Source organism: Sceloporus occidentalis, unplaced genomic scaffold, assembly GCF_023333645.1.
Source record: "Sceloporus occidentalis isolate IW3139 unplaced genomic scaffold, rSceOcc1.0.p SCAF_13, whole genome shotgun sequence".
Taxonomy (NCBI): Eukaryota; Metazoa; Chordata; class Lepidosauria; order Squamata; family Phrynosomatidae; genus Sceloporus; species Sceloporus occidentalis.
In genome coordinates this window covers 21,162,600-21,180,883 of record NW_028316993.1, presented here as the reverse complement: position 1 = coordinate 21,180,883, position 18,284 = coordinate 21,162,600, and the positions used below count along the sequence as shown (strand labels likewise).

General features: G+C 48.0%; 1 long non-coding RNA gene across 4 annotated transcripts in view; it reads left to right on the top strand.

Moving 5' to 3' along the window:
- Positions 1-18,284, top strand: part of LOC149305169 (uncharacterized) — a 120,901-nt gene that overhangs the window by 69,166 nt on the left and 33,451 nt on the right. For 2 of the 4 annotated variants that reach the window (XR_016271862.1, XR_016271861.1), the window contains exon 4: positions 3,597-3,679. The exons of the other annotated variants lie outside the window; for them this stretch is intronic. This is a non-coding gene — a long non-coding RNA (uncharacterized LOC149305169). The remainder of the gene's footprint in view (positions 1-3,596; positions 3,680-18,284) is intronic. 4 annotated transcript variants of the gene reach the window in all.

Below are 18,284 nucleotides of genomic sequence, written 5' to 3'. Positions count from 1 at the left end.
CTGAATTATATGGGGAAGGGAGACAGCATTCCAGAGGGCAAGAGGACACAAAGTACTGGGAATAATAACCTCCATGATACAGGGAGACTCTGCCCAACAGTGGGCAGAAAAAAGCAACAAGGAATCAGCTGGAGATAATGGCCCCATGGACTTAGATGTCTTTACACAAATGCACAAAGAATGCAAAATAAACAGGATAAACTTGAACTCTTAACACAGGAAGGCAAACATGGTTTAATAGGCATCATTGAAACCTAGTGGGATGAATATCATGATTGGAATGTAGTCATGGAAAGATCTATTCCAAAGAAATAGACCAACAGGAAAGGAGGAGTAGTAGCATTATATGTCAAGGATATATATACCTGTGAGAAAACCCGTGACTTAGAGCATGGAAAACAGATTGAGAGCCGCTGAGTAAAAATTAAAAAGGAAATGAGTGGTCTCTTTGTGGGCATGTACAATGGGCTCCCCCAGTCAGACTGAAAATTTGGATGATGCCTTCCTAAAACAAATGATGAAAAATAGGTTGAGTCTCCCTTATCTGACTCACTTGTAACCAGAATTGTTCTGGATTTTAGAGGTTTTTGGATTTTGGAATATTTGCATATGCATAATGAGATACCTTGGAGATGAGACCCAAGTCTTTCCTTTCAATTTGGGCTAGCCTGGAAGAAGAGACTCCTCCCTCCATAACTGTCGTCTTCTGACCTATGAGGGAGTTGACCAGGCAGGCCCAGCTCCATCAGGCTAGCCTGGAAGAAGAGACTCAACCCCCCAATACTGTCATCTTCCGGCCTATGAGGGAGTTGACCAGGAAGGCCCAGCTCCATCAGGTCTAGCCTGAAGAAAGATACTCCTCCCTCCATAACTGTCACCTTCCGGCCTGTGAGGGAGTTGACCAGGCAGGCCCAGCTCCATCAGGGCTAGCCTGGAAGAAGAGACTCCTCCCTCCATAACTGTCATCTTCCGGCCTATGAGGGAGTTGACCAGGCAGGCCCAGCTCCATCAGGGCTAGCCTGAAGAAAGAGACTCCTCCCTCCATAACTGTCATCTTCCGGCCTTTGAGGGAGTTGACCAGGCAGGCCCGGCTCCATCAGGGCTAGCCTTGAAGAAGAGACTCCTCCCTCCATAACTGTCATCTTCCGGCCTATGGGGGAGTTGACCAGGCAGGTCCAGCTCTACCAGGGCTAGCCTGGAAGAAGAGACTCCTCCCTCCATAACTGTCATCTTCCGGCCTGCGAGGGAGTTGACCAGGTAGGCCCAGCTCCTCCAGGGCTAGCCTGAAGAAAGTGACTCCTCCTTCCATAACTGTCATCTTCCAGCCTACGAGGGAGTTGACCAGGCAGGCCCAGCTCCACCAGGGCTAGCTTGAAGAAGAAGAGCCCTCCCTCCAGTCCATCTGCCTTCGTCCAGACCTCAGAGGGAGAGAAGCATGCTGGACCTGATCCCCTCCCCCCCCTCTCACCATTCCCTTCTCCTTTTGTGTCGTGTCTTTTTAGATTGTAAGCCGCCCGGATTCCCAGTGATTGGGTGGCATATAAATAAATCCTAAATATGAAATTAATTAATGTTTCATATACACCTGATAGAAGGCCAACATGGCATAACTGTTTGGTTGTTGGACTAGGACACTGGGAGACCAGGGTTCAAATCCTGGCTAAGCCATGGAAGCCTAGTAGGTGACCTTGGCCAAGTCACACTATCTCAGACTCAGAAGATGGCAATGGCAAACTCTTTCCAAGAAAACTCTATGATAGGTTTGCCTTGGGGTTGCCATAGTCGACTTGAAGACATGCAACAACAACAACACAACTTATACACATAGCCTGAAGTTAATTTTATACAAAATATTTAAAATAATTTTATGCATGAAACAAAGTTTGTGTACATTGAACCATCAGAAAGCAAAGGTATCACTATCTCAACTACCAATGTGGACAGGTTTGAATTTTGGAATATTTTGGATTTCGGAATTCTGGATAAGGGAGATTCAACCTGGATTCAAAACTAAGAGAGAGAGTAGTAGTGGGAGACTTCAACCACCCTGATATTTGTGGGAAATCACACTCTGCTAAGAGTCTAAGATCTAACAAATTCCTCAATAGCCTTGCAGACCATTTCATTGTGCAGAATGGGGAGGAAGCAATATGTTGTTATGTCATCCTATTAGCAAGCTGGAATCAGTTCAGAGAAGAGTGATCAAGATGATAAAAGGCCTGGAAACCAAAGCTTATGTGAAACACCTTAAAAATGTTTAGTTTGGAGAAGAAAAGACTAACAGGTGACATGATAGCCATCTTTAAATATCTGAAGATGTGTCATGTAGAAAAAGGAGCAAGCTTGTTTTCTGCTGCTCCAGAGACTAGAACACCAATTAATGGATTCAAATTACAGAGAAGAGATTCTACCTAAACATAAGAAATACCTTTTTACTGTAAGAGCTGTTCAACAGTGGAAAAGATTGTCTTGGAGAGTAGTGTCCTCCATCTTTGGAGGTCTTTAAACAGAGGTTGGATAGGCATCTTTCAAGAGTGCTTTAATTTTGTATTCCTCCATGGCAGAGGTTGGACATGTGGCCCATGTGGCCCCTTCCAGCTCTATATTTCTATGATTTTATAACAAAAAGGTGAAAAGGATAACTTCCAGCTCCCTCATCTGGGCTCAGACCATATATTTCAGGCATGTATGTAAGAAAAGCCCTGGTGGCGCAGTGGTTAAATGCCTGTACTGCAGCCATTCACTCAAAACCACAAGGTTGCAAGTTCAAGACCAGCAAAAGGGCCCAAGCTTGACTCAGGCTTGCATCCTTCCGAGGTCGCTAAAATGAGTACCCAGACTGTTGGGGGCAAATTAGCTTACTTGCTAATTAGCTTACCTGCTGTTCACCGCTATGATCTTTGGAATAGCGGTATATAAATAAAACAAATTATTATTATTATTAAATTAAAATTACTTTATCTACCTACTTTATTTGACCCACACTCAACATTGTCTACTGTGACTGGCAGCAGATTTGTATGGTTAGGACTGAGGATTTTTCCTCTGTTGCCTGCTACCTGATTTCTTAAAGGACATAGAACAATGCTACGGAATGTGTGGGCTTCAAATGTACTATAACTGCAACTCCCATGATCCTTCAGTATAGTGGCTGGGATTTCTACACTCTATAATATGGAACATGTGGAGGGCCAAAGGCATCCCACATTTCCTTTGAATTGCTACAAGAGTATGTAAAGGAAGCATAATAGTATGTAAGGGGTAGAATTTGGAAAAAAAATCTTTTTGAGTCTACAGTTCCCATAATAGCCATTGAACATGGCCAATAGCTTGAGGTTTTGGTAACTACAGTGGAAAAATAACTTTTCCAAGATCTGATTAAAGGCACCAGACCTTCTCTGCTACAAATATGCACCATTTGAGCATAGCCTAGAATACACTAACTGTTAATGGAGAGAATTTCTTTACATATGAAGATACTACGGCACTGTATTTTCTTCTCCTAACCCCAATTTCTTTTTAAAGAAAATCTTATTGGCCCTGGCTTGTGTGCTTCTCTCTCATTCTCTCTTTCTCTCCCTGCATCTGGGTGCTAGGTCAGGTGGGTGGCTGTTAATGAGGAAACAACAGGAAGCATCGGGGCTTTTATTAGCTGCTCTGCTGTGCCTCACAGCTGGAGGTGAGTAATCTGATCTCTGCGGTGTCCTGTTTGACATACCAGCAGTAGCAAGCCGCAGTTACCCCCATCCTAGCATTCACCTGGTGGACCCAGCCTGCAGTTCACCCTGATCTTGCTTGACACCCACATCCGAGCCGCCCTTCCTCTCCACCCACATTCTCCCAACTCTGTGAAGAAAAATGAAGCTGTCGACCGAGTTCTAACACCCAGTGCCTAGGTGTTGTGCGGCTCTGCCACCTACTCATGCCCTGTCTGAAGAAAGACTCTCCAGCTGCACATCGCAGAGTCTGCTAAGCTGCTGCTGGGTGTGCTATAACCACTCCACTAGGTCTCCAACTGTCCCAAGATAACAGAGGCAGGTCCTAGTTATTCACTGACCTCTTCCTCTACTTCTTTGTTGCATTTTAAGCAGTGGTAGGCACCATGTCCCATCTGACCTTCGGAACTAAGCCGGGTCAGTCCTGGTTAGTATTTGGATGGGACAACACCAACAAATACCAGATTCTCTTGTAAGCTATCTCAGAGGAAGGGATTGGCAAAACCACATCTGAGTATTCCTTGCCTAAGAAAGCCCTGTGGAATTTATGGGTCGCCATAAGTAGATCCTGCCACTTGAAGACACACACACAAACATACACACAACATCACAATAGGACTTGGGAGGAAAAGCGTGATTGTCCAGTCAGCAGAGTGGGTAGTAGATAACAAAATGTAGCAGGCTGGCTGGAGCTTATCTCATGTCAAAATAAGGGAAGCAGTATATTTTGCTATTTATATCTGGAAGACAAGTAACCCAATGCAAAACGGCTTGTGCACTTTCAGAAAAGGGAATTGGGGTAGCCATAACTTGGCATGCAAGACCATTTAAGCATAGAATCTGACTTTTGGGTCAGTATACATCAGGCCCGTAGCTAGGCCTTTAGGGGCCCTGGGGCAGAAAGTACATTTGGGGCCCCTATATTTTTTTTATATCCTGAGTCCTACCGCGAGCCACAGGCGCCATCTTGGCTATGGTGCAGCGCATGAGGGACGTCACAGCACCTCTCCAGAGTGCTTATGCTGCCTCTGTTGCAGTGGATAAAGGAGCCGCATGTCGTGGCTCAGTTGTCATAATTTTCTACCACCAAACTGGGGAAAAATGTAGAAAAAATGTAGTATAAAATTTACCCCAAAATGTAGGACAAGATTTACCCCAAAATATAGGTCATTTAAGAAAAATGGAGGACATAACCAACTAAAATCCAAAAACATTATTAATTTTTTTAAAATAAAGTAATATAAATGCTGATATTGTGGAGATCTTGTTGCACCTCTGAGACTAAATGCATCTGAGGAAGCAGACTTTAGGAAAGCTCATGCTGCCAACTTCTTTCTTTCAGTTAATAATAATAATAATAATAATAATAATAATAATAATATATGAATTCAAAGACATAGAGATTTTGGAGCACCTCTGAGACTAAATGCCTCTGAGCAAGTGTGGCAGGAGGCAGAGGTGGAGGCGAACCAAGGTTCAATCGCTTCTTTGGGCATAAAAAAACTCACTGAGCTTGTCACACTCTCTCAGCCTTAAGGGAAGGTGAATAGAAATTCCCTCTGAACAAATCTTTCAAGAAAACCTTGGGGCAAGTCACACTCCCTCAGCCTCAGAGGATGGCAAAGTCAAACCCTCTCTGAACAAACCTCCCAAGAAAACCTCTTGAAGGCGCACACTCGCACACACCCAAGTCACCAAAGGCAAACTCTCTGAACAAAGCAAGAAAACCCACTAGGCATGTAAATCACACACTCTCAGCCTCAAGGAAACACTGGCAAAGGCAAACTCTGAACAAACCAGGATGTTTTGAAATTCCTCCTGGGTGGAAATGTAGGACATGTCCTGGATAAAGGATGCCTTCTGGTCACCCTGCTAAAATGGAGGACATTTTGACATTGCTCCTGGGCAGGGCTGAAATGTAGGCTGTGTCCTGGATAAAGGAGGACATGTGGTCATCCTACCAATACTTGGCAGATGCCAGGGTGGAGGAAAGGCATGAAACTGTCACTTGATCTTGACCACAGTATTTCTTTTGAAATTATAGTAATTATTTTTAAATGCACATCTTACATATAAATCAGCCTATGCCAAATTTTGCAAATCATGCCCCATTTTGCCCTCTTTTGTATATCTGTGCATCCTACTTATCCTGTTTCTGCATCTTGTCCATACTACCAGATAACACAAGTAAATCCCCCCTGCATACCAGAAAATTTCCTGAAAGTAGAAAAATAGCATGTAAAAAAGCTCACAGGTAGAAAACTGGCTTGGCTAGAACTTGTCTTCCTGTTAATGCTTGGTTTGTATCTGGAGGGATTAACTGCTATTTGTAGACAAACATGCCCCTGTGTCAGTCTATCTGTAGCCAAGGGTCTGATTCGGGAAATTTATTATTATTGTTACTAGCTCAATATTGTAAGAGGGGGCCTGCTATGACGGCCCTGCAGAATCGCCTCCCGTTGTATCTCGAACATTGGGAACTAGATGGGGGAGTGTGACTCTGTTGGTTCTTCTGGATCTCTCAGCAGCATTCAGAACCATCATTTATGGTATCCTTCTGGGCTGCATTACTGACTTGGTTCCATCCTGGAGTGCAAATCCAGAAGGTGGTGCCAGAAGTCTCCTGTTCAGTTGCTTGGCCATTGTCCTATGTGGTCTCACAGGACCCTATTTTGTCCTCCATGATATTTCACATATATGTGAAGATGCTGGGAGAAGCTTCCAGGAGTTTTCTAAACTTATACATGAGTATTTACAGTACTATTATTTAATTATGCATGGCTTAATTGACACAGTTGTTTGATCTCACATGTGCATAGAGTTAGTTTGAATAAAAAATTTGCGGAAACACCGAATTGGTCTTCATGTTGTTGTTGTGTAGAAACCTATCCAAATTCTTTTCATCTTATTTCTACCTCTTGTACCAAGGTTTCTGTTAAGCCCAGGGACACATCTACTTCATTAACTGAGGTATTCCTATAATCACTATAATTTACATAGAAATATTTTTGCTTTTGCTACTGCTGCTGCAACTAATTAAATTTCTTCGTCACCTTTTTCTTACAAAGGCTCACTCAAGATGTCTTACAATAAAACCATAACAATTTTAAAACAAAGCCATAATGTAATAACAACCTCTACCCACAAAAGAAAAAGAGATCATCTATCAGCCAAAGGCTGGTATTTAAAAAATACCAATCACATCGCATCAAAGGCCAGGGAGTAGGTACCTTGCCACGAAATATATCAGAAAGGCAGTCATAAATGAGTAGAGCAGAGTACAGTAGAACAGAGTCGAGTATCCCATAGGTTCTCCATGGGAGGCACATTAAGAACCTTTCCCTTGTTACCACCCTCTGAACCTCTTTGGGGAGGTACTAAGAGAACGGTCTCCAATGCTGATCTCAGTGTGTGGGTGAGTTCATAATGGGAGAGGCATTCCATCACAAATCTAACGAGTAAGAAAGAGTTTGACTGGGTGAACTCTATGCCTTCTGGTGCTCCTTCTGCAGTCCAGACTGACTGTGGGTGGAAAACCTCAAAAGTCTTGGTCTTGTGCCATATGGTTTTTCAATTTCAAATAAAATTTGGTCTGGACAATCCTGGACAACCCTGTGATGTAGGATGCATGAGGCTTCCTGGCATTATGAATGCTGCCCTGGGATGGCATGGTTTTATATATGGATGTAATATATTCATATCCCACCTCTCTTCTACCATGGAGCTCAAGATGACTTCTAGGATCCTTGGTGGTTTCCCATCGAGGCACTTTTCAGGTGCAGAACTACCTACAGGGATCCCAGGGACAAATAAAACTGTTTGTGTGCCTTGTTTTTCAACCAAGACTGGCTCCCAAAGTGCTTCCCAATTAAAAGCCATATAGAGGAACAAATTGCATCTGCAGGCCAGAGGTCTCTCCTTAACCAGACAAACTGTAATGTGTCTAGAGGCCAGTTCACATGCTCACAATCAGAAACCACTTTTTCAGTGGCCCCTGTGTAACTTATATACATTGACTGAACCATCCGGCCAGTTGCTGAGCCACCAGCAGCGATTTACAAGGTACAAATTGTCCCTGTTTGGAAAACATGTCAACTACCACCCAATATTGTCTAAATTGACATAAAATCCATACTGATATGTGCCCATTGCCTGCTTGGAGTAGAAAGGGACTGTAGCAGTTCTTGTGCTTTCCCCTTCCTTTTTTTTCCCCCCCATGGCTCTTACATACATTTCCATATCCATTCTCAGTATTGGTGGCCAATGCCAGTTTTACATAATGACAAAAGATTAATATCTTGCTTCTCACACTCTCTGGTACAAAGATTTTGTCACCTTTTGAAAAAACAACACTCCATTTTAAAATTGTGTCTGTTATGTTTGCTGTTTTGCACATGCATCCCTTTTCACCCCTTCCAAAAAGATGAACTGCAAAGACTTGTCTGGGATTTCAGGCTGTTTTGTTTGTTTTGTCTGTCCTCTAATAGTCACATCAGAGGCTCTGAAATAATAATAATAATAATAATAATAATAATAATAATAATAATAATCTGTTTATTTATTGCCCGCTTTTCCTGGGAGATCAAAGTGAGTACTACACAATGTACAATTTACAAACAGTAGTCATATAAAAACCACAACAATACATCAGATTAATTAAAAACAGAGTAAAAATTTACAAGATAAAACCGAACAAACTAGCATAAAGTGCTGGTGCAATGGGGAGAGAGCAAATCTCATAGCATCTGGGGGAAAGCCTGTTGGAAGAGGAAAGTTTTTAACTTCTTCCTGAACAGGTCAAGGGAGGTAACCGAGCAGAGCTCACCGGGAAGAGAGTTCCAAAGCTGCGGGGCTGAGCTAGAAAACGCCCTCTGTGCAGTCACGGAATATCTCGTGTCAGGAACCCTCAAGAGTTGCTTCCCGGCCGACCTGAGAGCGCGGGGCGGATTATATGGGGAGAGGCGGTCCTTCAAGTACCCTGGGCCCAAGCCATTTAGGGCTTTATAGGTAATAACCAACACCTTGTATTGCGCCCGGAAGCGAATGGGCAGCCAATGCAGATCGTATAAGGCGTTATATGGCTGGTCCTGGAACATCCAGTGACCAATCTGGCTGCCATATTCTGCACCAATTGAAGCTTCCGAGTTTGGTACAAGGGTTGCCCCATGTAGAGCACGTTACAGAAATCCAACCGAGAGGTCACCAGAGCATGTACCACTGTTTCAAGGTCCCCCCGGCCCAGGTAGGGTCGCAGCTGGCGTATCAGCCGAAGCTGATAACAGGTACTCCTGACTGTCGCATCCACCTGAGATGTAAGGTGGAGTGACGAGTCCAGAAGCACCCCCAGACTGCAAACTGAGTCCTTCAGGGGAAGCGTGACCCCATTCAGGACATGTGGACAAATCTCCATCCCCAGGCCCGGGGAACCTATCACGAGTACTTCCGTTTTCTCTGGATTCAAGCTGAGTCTGTTTTCCCTCATCCAGCCCATTACTGACTCCAGACAGGGGTCTAGAGGAGAGATGCCATCCCTGGTCACTGCATCAGTCGGAGACACAGAGAAACATATTTGGGTGTCATCAGCGTACTGATAACACTGTGCCCCGTGTCTCCGGATAATCTCTCCCAGCAGTTTCATGTAAAAGTTGAATAGCATGGGGGACAGAATGGCTCCTTGAGGGACATCAGATGTAAGTGCCCTCTTATCGGAGCACACGTCCCCCAGCTGCACCATCTGGAATCTACCCAAGAGGTAGGAACGGAACGGAACCACTGGAGCGCAGTGCCCCCGATACCTAACTCCCTCAGGCGTTCCAGAAGGATACCATGGTCAATGGTATTGAAAGGCACTGAGATGTCTAAGAGCACTAACAGGGAAACGCTATCCCTGTCCATGCCCAGACGGAGATCATCGACCAGGGCGACCATGGCAGTCTCAACTCCATAGCCCGCCCGGAAGCCAGTTTGAAATGGGTCTAGAAAATCTGTTTCATCCAAGACCGATTGAAGTTGAAAGGCAACTGCCCTCTCAATCACCTTCCCCAAAAAAGGCAGCAGGGAAACAGGCCGATAATTACTTCGAATCAGGGGGTCTAGGGAGGACTTTTTTAACAGCGGTTTTACAGTGGCCAATTTCAAGCTGGATGGAAGACGCCTTTCCCTAAAAGATTAATTAATTATGCGGCGCAACATAACAGTTACAACCGACCCCCCTGAGCTACTAGCCAAGAGGGACAGGGATCAAGAGAGCACGTTGTCTTCCTAACACTTCGAAAGATCTTGTCCATTTCCTCGGTACTCACAGACTCAAAATGATCCAGTACAATCGAGTCCACGGAGGCTCTGGGGACCTCTACTCTGTATCCTGAAGAAATACTGACGTCGAGATCAGCCCTTATCCGAGAAGTTTTATCCGCGAAGAAGTTGTTAAACTTGTCACAGCAGGCCTTGGATGGTTCCAAAATAGAGTTCAGGGAGGAGGGCAACTGGGTAAGCTCCCTCACTACCCTGAACAGCTCTGCCGGATGCGACTCCGCGGACGCAATACGTGCAGCATAGAACGAATTCTTAGCTGCACTTATTGCCACTCCATAGGCCTCCAAATGAGAGTCCAGGAGTGCCTTGTCGGCTAAGTGCTGGTGTCTTCGCCAGTCACGCTCTAGTTGTCACGGAACCTGCTTCCTTTCCCGGAGGTCTTCCGTATACCAGGGCTGTTTTTTGGAAGCAGGCCTGAGAGGATGCTTGGGAGCGATATTGTGTATAGCCCTGGAGAGATCGGTATCCCAGATGTTAGTCAGGGCATCAACAGAATCGCTGTCAGTTCCAACCATATGCCCCTCTAGGGCTTCTTGGAACCTTTTGGGTTCCATCAGCCTTCGAGCGTGGAGCATCCTAATAGGTCTGCCACCCCCGGGAGGGATCTGGGTAGATGCCTTGAATTTAACCTCGACCAGGAAATGGTCCGTCCATGACAAGGCGGAGATATTTGTTACCTCCGCCCACGGACTCTCCATGTCCATACAAAAGACCATATCAAGTGTATTACCAGCAGAATGCATAGGCCCTGAGACCAGTTGAGACAGGCCCATGGCAGTCATGGTAGCCATGAACTCCCGAGCCGCACCAGTTGGACTATGACTGGCCTCGAAGGGGATGTTGAGGTCCCCCAGGACAAGAAGCCTAGGGGACTCCAACACCAGCTCCGAGACCAGCTGTGTCAGCTCAGCCAGGGAGTCTGTTAGCGCACAGGGTGGCCAGTAGACCAACAGAATCCCTAAACTGTCTCTGGCCTTCAGGGTCAGGTAAATACATTCGATATGGGCAGTTTGTTGGACATGGTTCCTGGTTCAGGAAAAGGTTGTGAATTACACCACGCCCACCTAACCTGGTCTGGTCCTTAACTGAGTACCCAGCAGGAAGGGCCTGAGCCCACACTGCTTCACTTTCAGGCCCAAGCCAGGTCTCAGTAATGCGAGCCAGGTCACAGTTCTTATCCTCAAATACAGGGGTAGGCAACCTTTTTGAGCCGGGGGCCAGGTTGCTGTCCCTCAGACAACTGGGGGGCCGAAGCCGGGGGGGTGGAGATTCCACCCCCCCGGGGGCAGGGCTGCATGCCGGGGGGCGGAACCTCCACCCTTCGGGGGTGGAGCTTCCACCATCCGAGGGCAGAGCTCCCACCCTCTGGGGGCAGAGCTTCCACCCCCGGGGGTGGAGCTTCCACCCCCAGGAGCCAGGACACCTCCTCTTTGCCGGCCCCTGACGGGGCCCCAGGCCCAGTCAGAGGCCGGGAAAGAGCCGGCGGGGACCGCCAGCACTGGAGGCCTCCCCGTCTTTGCCGGCTCCTAATGCCAGAGGCCCGCTGCCACTGCCGGAGCCCTCCTGGAGGGCCCCTGCGACGGCAACTGGCCTCCCAGGGGCCCGCTGCCGCCGTCGGAGCCCTCCTGGAGGGCCCCGCCGACGGCAATGGGCCTCCCAGGGGCCCGCTGCCGCCGTCGGAGCCCTCCTGGAGGACCCCAGCGACGGCAACGGGCCTCCCAGGGGCCCGCTGCCGCCGTCGGAGCCCTCCTGGAGGGCCCCAGCGACGGCAACTGGCCTCCCAGGGGCCTGCTGCCACTGTCGGAGCCCTCCTGGAGGACCCCAGTGACGGCAACGGGCCTCCCAGTTGCCCGCTGCTGCCGCCGGAGCCCTCCTGAAGGACCCCAGCGAAGGCAACTGGCCTCCCTGGGGCCCGCTGCCACCGTCAGAGCCCTCCTGGAGGGCCCCAGCGACGGCAACTGGCCTCCCAGGGGCCCGCTGCCGCCGTCGGAGCCCTCCTGGAGGGCCCCAGCGACGGCAACGGGCCTCCCAGGGGCCCGCTGCCGCCGTCGGAGCCCTCCTGGAGGGCCCCAGCGACGGCAACTGGCCTTCCAGTTGCCCGCTGCCACCATTGGAGCCCTCCTGGAGGGCCCCAGCGACGGCAGCTGGCCTCCCAGGGGCCCACTGCCGCCGTCGGAGCCCTCCTGGAGGACCCCAGGGAAGGCAACGGGCCTCTGGGAGGCCCGCTGCCGTCACAGGAGCCCTCCTGGAAGGCCCCAGCGACGGCAATGGGCCTCCCAGGGGCCCACTGCCGCCGTCGGAGCCCTCCTGGAGGGCCCCAGCGACGGCAACGGGCCTCCCAGAGGCCCGCTGCCGCCGTCGGAGCCCTGGGCGCTGCCATTTTGGGGGGAAAATGGTGGTGAAATCTTGCGCGACCTTCCCTGAGGTCGCGCAAGATTTCGCCGCCATTTCCCCCCCAAAATGGTGGCGCCCAGAGCGGGGAAAAGCCGCAACCGGCAGCGGCAGCAGCGGCGACAGGAGGAGCCAGGGGCCAGCTCAAAGGCCTCCGCGGGCCACATCTGGCCCGCGGGCTGGAGGTTGCCGACCCCTGCTCTAATTGATCGTATATTATGTGGGTCTTATTCTTTACAGACCTGACATTGCACAGGAGCAGAGACAGGGTTTGTGGTACAGTTGGACTGACCCTCAGACCTGTCTGGTTAGGAGAGTGGATGGAAGGAGAAATAGATATTACACATCGATCTCGCCTTCCTTTACGAAATGACTCCACTGTCCTACCGCTATATCTCCCCCTGCCCCACACTACTTCAATGGGAACCCCGCTCACACCAAAACCATCACCCGGTACCTCCCCGAGCTGAACACTCCCCATAACCATAAACTCTCCCCCCACACACAAAGCAACACAGCAGCAGACAAAAGATACCACACAAATCATTCCTCTGCTGCAACTAGCTAGCAAGGACCCGCCCCTATCGCAAGTGCTGCTGAGTTGGAACTTCGTAGGCAGCTTCTCTAGGTCGGTGTGCAGCTGCGCAATCCTAACACCCGAACCTAGAGAGCCACCTGGTCACAGCAACGCAGCAAACAGTCATTCGGAAGGCACACAAACAGGGGCGGGACGAGGAGGAGTCCAGCAGGCTGGCTTTGTAGCGTGCCCCTGCCACAGGCACGCCCCTCTTCTCTGCCTTCCCCCAGATTTTAAAGGGCACTCCTCAGTCCTGGCTGGAAACGCTGAGTTGGAACTCCGTAGGCAGCTTCTCTAGGTCGGTGCGCAGCTGCGCAATAATTTAAGGCAATATGCTATTCAGTATACTATTACTCGGACAAAACACTCTTGTCCTTTGTACCACTAGGCAGATATAAATGCAGGAGTTGGACAGTCCTGTGATTCAGATGAAAGTATTCTGAAATGCTGCTTGGATTAAGGAATTGATCTTTTGCAAACATAAGTATTAAGGAATGGATCTTTTGCAAAAGAATGGATCTTTTGCAAGAAGAACCCTGGCGGTACAGCGGTTAAATGCCTGTACTGCAGCCACTCACTCACAAACCACAAGGTTCTGAGTTCAATACCAGCCAGGGGCTCAGGATGGACTCAGCCTTGAATCCTTCTTGAGGTCGTTAAAATGAGTACCCACCTTGTTGGGGGCAATAGGCTTACACATTGTAAACCCTTAGGGAGTGCCTAAGTGCACTGATAAGCAGTATAGAAATGTACTTGCTATTGCTATTGCTACAGTCATGGAGAAAAGATGATGAGGGTAGTGACTGTGATTATTATTGTTTTTCCTGCAGCTTTGAAGATTTTTTGCCCCTCCCCCTGATCCACATTTGTTTCATTTCCATGGCATATGCATTATCACTGTTATTCCATCATAGCAATGCATTAGTTTTGCTTTTGCCTCAGCCTTATGCCACAACATAATTGCTCTCCAGGCATTGTTACATTGCAGAGTTGTTGAAAAAAAATTTTTCCCCACACTGGAAATAAGTCATTAATGAGCCCCTTTCCTACAACAATTAATAACCAGTTTGGGTGCGGATGTCTCATTGTGCATTCTTCAACAATTAATCCATTAGTAGGTGCAGTATGGGTGTTCCCCAAGGAAATCTCTGGCAGAGAAGACTGAGACCACTTCCAGCACTTGTTATAGTATTACAACATTTACAGCAGGGGTCGGCAACCTCCGGCCCGCGGGCGCCTTTCTGCTGGCCCCCAGTCCCTCCTGCCACCGAAATCGCCGCCGATTTCAGCCGCTCTGGCCGCCATTTTGCCCTTCAAAATGGTGGTGCCCATTAGGAGGCCCGATGTGGCCTCCGGAGCCCTGAAACGGGGCTCCAGCAGCAGCACCGGGCCTCTGGGAGGCCCGATGCGGCCTCTGGAGCCCTGAATCGGGGCTCCAGGAGCCGCCCCGGGCCTTCAAATGGGCGCCGCCCACCTCTCTCCTGCTCCGCCCACCTCCCTCCTGGCTCCGTCCTCCCTCCTATAAATGGAGGGGTGGGGGGGAAGGAGGAGGAGGCAGAGAGAGAGGGAGGGAGGGAGGGAGGGAGGGGAAGAGGAGAGAGAGAGAGGGTGGGAGGGAAAGAAGAGAGAGGGAGGGAGGGGAGGAGAGAGAGAGAGAGAAAGGGTGGGAGGGAGAGGAAAGAGAGGGAGGGAGGGGAGGAGAGAGAGAGAGAAAGGGTGGGAGGGAGAGGAAAGAGAGGGAGGGAGGGGAGGAGAGAGAGAGAGAGAGAGAGAGAAAGGGTGGGAGGGAGAGGAAAGAGAGGGAGGGAGGGGAGGAGAGAGAGAGAGAGAAAGGGTGGGAGGGAGAGGAGAGAGAGAGGGAGGGAGGGGAGGAGAGAGAGAGAGAGAAAGGGTGGGAGGGAGGGAGAGAGATAGAGAGAGAGGGTGGGAGGGTGGGAGTGAGAGGGAGGGAGGAAGGGAGAGAAAGAAAGTGGTTTGAGACAGTGGCATGCATTTTTTGCTGTTTTGTGGCCTTGCCTAGTCGCTTCCATTCTTGCAAATATTGCTATTATTATTGTTGTTGTTATCCTTTGGTATTCTCTTTGCAAAATCCCCCCCACATGGACTTGCTTGCTTTTTTCTGGGTTGAGACAGTGGCATGCATTTTTCCTGTGTTATGGCATTGCCGGCCCTAGTAGCTTCTTGCAAATATTATTATTATTATGCATCTCCGCCCCCGGAGGGTGGAAACTCCGCCCTGGCATGCAGCTCCACCGCCCCAGAGGGTGGAAGCTCCACCCCCCGTGTGCAGCTCCGCCCCGGAGGGTGGAAGCTCCACCCCCCGGCTTCGGCCCCCCAGTTGTCCGAGGGACAGCAACCCAGCCCCCGGCTCAAAAAGGTTGCCTACCCCTGATTTACAGTCACCTGCCCAGTTTGGGAAGAAGAAAGGAGGAAGCTCTGGGGCTTGTGCACATGAAGTCCATACCTCTGTGAGGACAATGTGAGGATTGCAAAGTACTGTCCTCCACATCTGAGGAGCAGAGTTATTGACTTCTATGTGCATGAGCCCCTTTTTGGACAGTGGTTCATGATTCTCCACTTTCAGGGAGCATACTTATTGACTGATGTGTGCACAAGTCCATGGTACAGTTATGACGTCGTACTGTAACTGTGTTATTACAACTACATTTTTTTAAATGGCTGAACAATATAACTTTATATGGAAGACAAAAGACATAGAAATCTCTATTCTCTCTGCTGGAGAAAGGAATAAAAATGGCAAGGGATGGTGTGGCATTGCCATGCTACGATTCTTTTAAAACAAATTAGATGGACCAATCATGAAGTGAGGAATGGGCACCAAAAATTAATGTGGATTAATTAATTAGTTAATTAATGCAGAGGAAAAATATGTAAATGACATTATTAAACCACAAATGCTACATGGATATGATATGACATAAACTAGAGAACAAGGTAATAATGGCAACAACTACCATCACAATCTCCTAAGGTTGTTGTGAGGGCAAAGTGAGGAGGAGAAGAAGTGCTAGGTATAGCTCCTTGAGTTCTCTGGAGGAAAGGTGGAATTTAAATATTGTTAGTATTAATACTACTACTTAGAAGTAGTAACAACTGGAACCTACAACAAATTGTTGTGGGGTGCTCCCCTATTCAGGATTCCAGCTGCTCCACACACATGCACAGACACACACATGCATCAGTCATTCAGCATTCTGTGGGCATTTAATCATGCCCCCACTGCATTGCCCTGTTTGGTAGATCATGATTGTGGAAAGCATAGAAATTCCACCCCTCACAATGCAGAAAAGGTAGCAGTGAGACTTATTGCTGAAGTGTAGGCATCAAACGTTTTGTGATGTTAGTGTTTTGAATACAGCTTCCACAAAATCCGCAGCCCACCATGCTGGAAGCTGTACTCAATAAAGTAACTTTTCCAAGCTCTGTTACAAATGAATCACAGAAGCCCAGCAGCAGCAGCAAAGCTTTCTCCTTCAGATTTCTCTTTGCTCTGCCTAGGGCTGGCTAAACCCGTAGGGATTTGAGGGTGGGGGAGAAAGAATACAAAGAACTGAAACTAGCAAATTGGCAACTCAGCATTTTCCCAAGGGAGAAGCAGCCAACCTACATTCCCTCCTTCTGCCTGCACTTTCCCTTTCAAGGTTCTCAGGCTAATTAGTACTTTGTTAATGACACACCTTTTATGCGCTTACCCAGGTGTGCGGAAATGTTTGCTCACTCAGTGCACCTAGGCCTTGTCCCCACAAGCCTCGGGAACGGACGCTTCTTGTATAGGGTAGGAGGGGGGAGAACTGTCATGTAGACTGTTTTTCTTGCACTTTCCCCCAACACACACCACACACACACACACACACACTTTGTGCATTGAACATTCAGTGTGCAATCAGTACCAAGAGTGTTTCCATCTCTATGAACTTATGCCCCAGAGGATGCTCCATCTGCTAGAAAAGTGGGATGGGTCAATCACCTTTTGGTGGAACTCATGCCAGTTATACTCACTCAGGGATGTTCAGCTCAGGACCATGTAATTCTCCACTGGAGAACAGGAATGGCTGCAACACCCAAGGCTAGAGTGTTTTGGAAACAGAAGCAGTTTTTCTCCAGATTCATATCCAAGCATATCCTGAACAAATTATTGCAACACCCCCTCTGGTCAAGACACAGTGTTGGGGAGGGCCATATGTACCTGCATGATATTGTATAGCAAGAGTCATGCAGCCCTCCACATGGGGTTGGACCACATGCACAAAAAGCCCCAACCCAGCTTAAGGGTAAGGAAAACTGGGAATTCCAGTCCAGCATCTGGAGGACTGCACAATTCCCTCCTTGTTTTAGAGTACTCAGTGTTTGTGTAGAACAAGCCTGGGGAATAGGTTGCCCACCATATGTTATTGAATTGTAATTCCCATCACCCCATACCATGAGTTATGTTGACTAGAAATGATTCGAGTCCAGCCACATTTTATGGCCTCACATTCCTACATCCATGGACACAACATTTGAGAGTGATTTGTGTAGTGTGTGAATAGTCAGAATGCTCAGCATGACAAGAAAAACAATCTTAACTCTGAAATAATTGCTTTTAGGACTAATAGTCACAGAATCTCCATCTGCAATGCTGAGATTTGTAGCCTTAAAAAGTAATGTTTCCAAATTCTGCTTATGAATCAGCACTAATATGCCAGACTATGGACCCAAACAGACCGGCCAAAATAAAGCTACTTCGGGTCACTTTGGAGTTATTCTGTTTAAATGGCACATGCATCTTAAGAGGCCAGAAGTTGTGCCCAAGCTGTGCTCCAGTCTTTAGGACTGGATCGTGGCTTTGGCACGGCTTCCAGACTCTTAGGACGCATGCGTCATTTAAACAGCTTAACTCCAAAGTGACCTGAAGCAGCTTTATTTTGGCCTGTTTGTTTGGGCCCTATATTTTTTTTTTTTTGGGAACCTTTAACTAAACTGTTCATGATGATGGAGGAAGATATATCCAAATATTACAAAATCCCTGATCCTAAATCTGTTTGTCCCTGGAAACTGTGTTTGTGATTGCTATTACAAAAATCCCCAATCTCTATCAGTTTGGGAGTGCTACTAAATCCAGTGGATTTGGCAGAGAGAGACAAATAGACTGATGCTGTTTATAGAAGATCTAAATATTGATTGATTGATTGATTGATTGATTGATTGATTGATTTCATTTGTATGCCGCCTTTCTCCTAGAGTGGGATCCAAGCCACAGTCAATCTGGAAATAAAACTTTCACT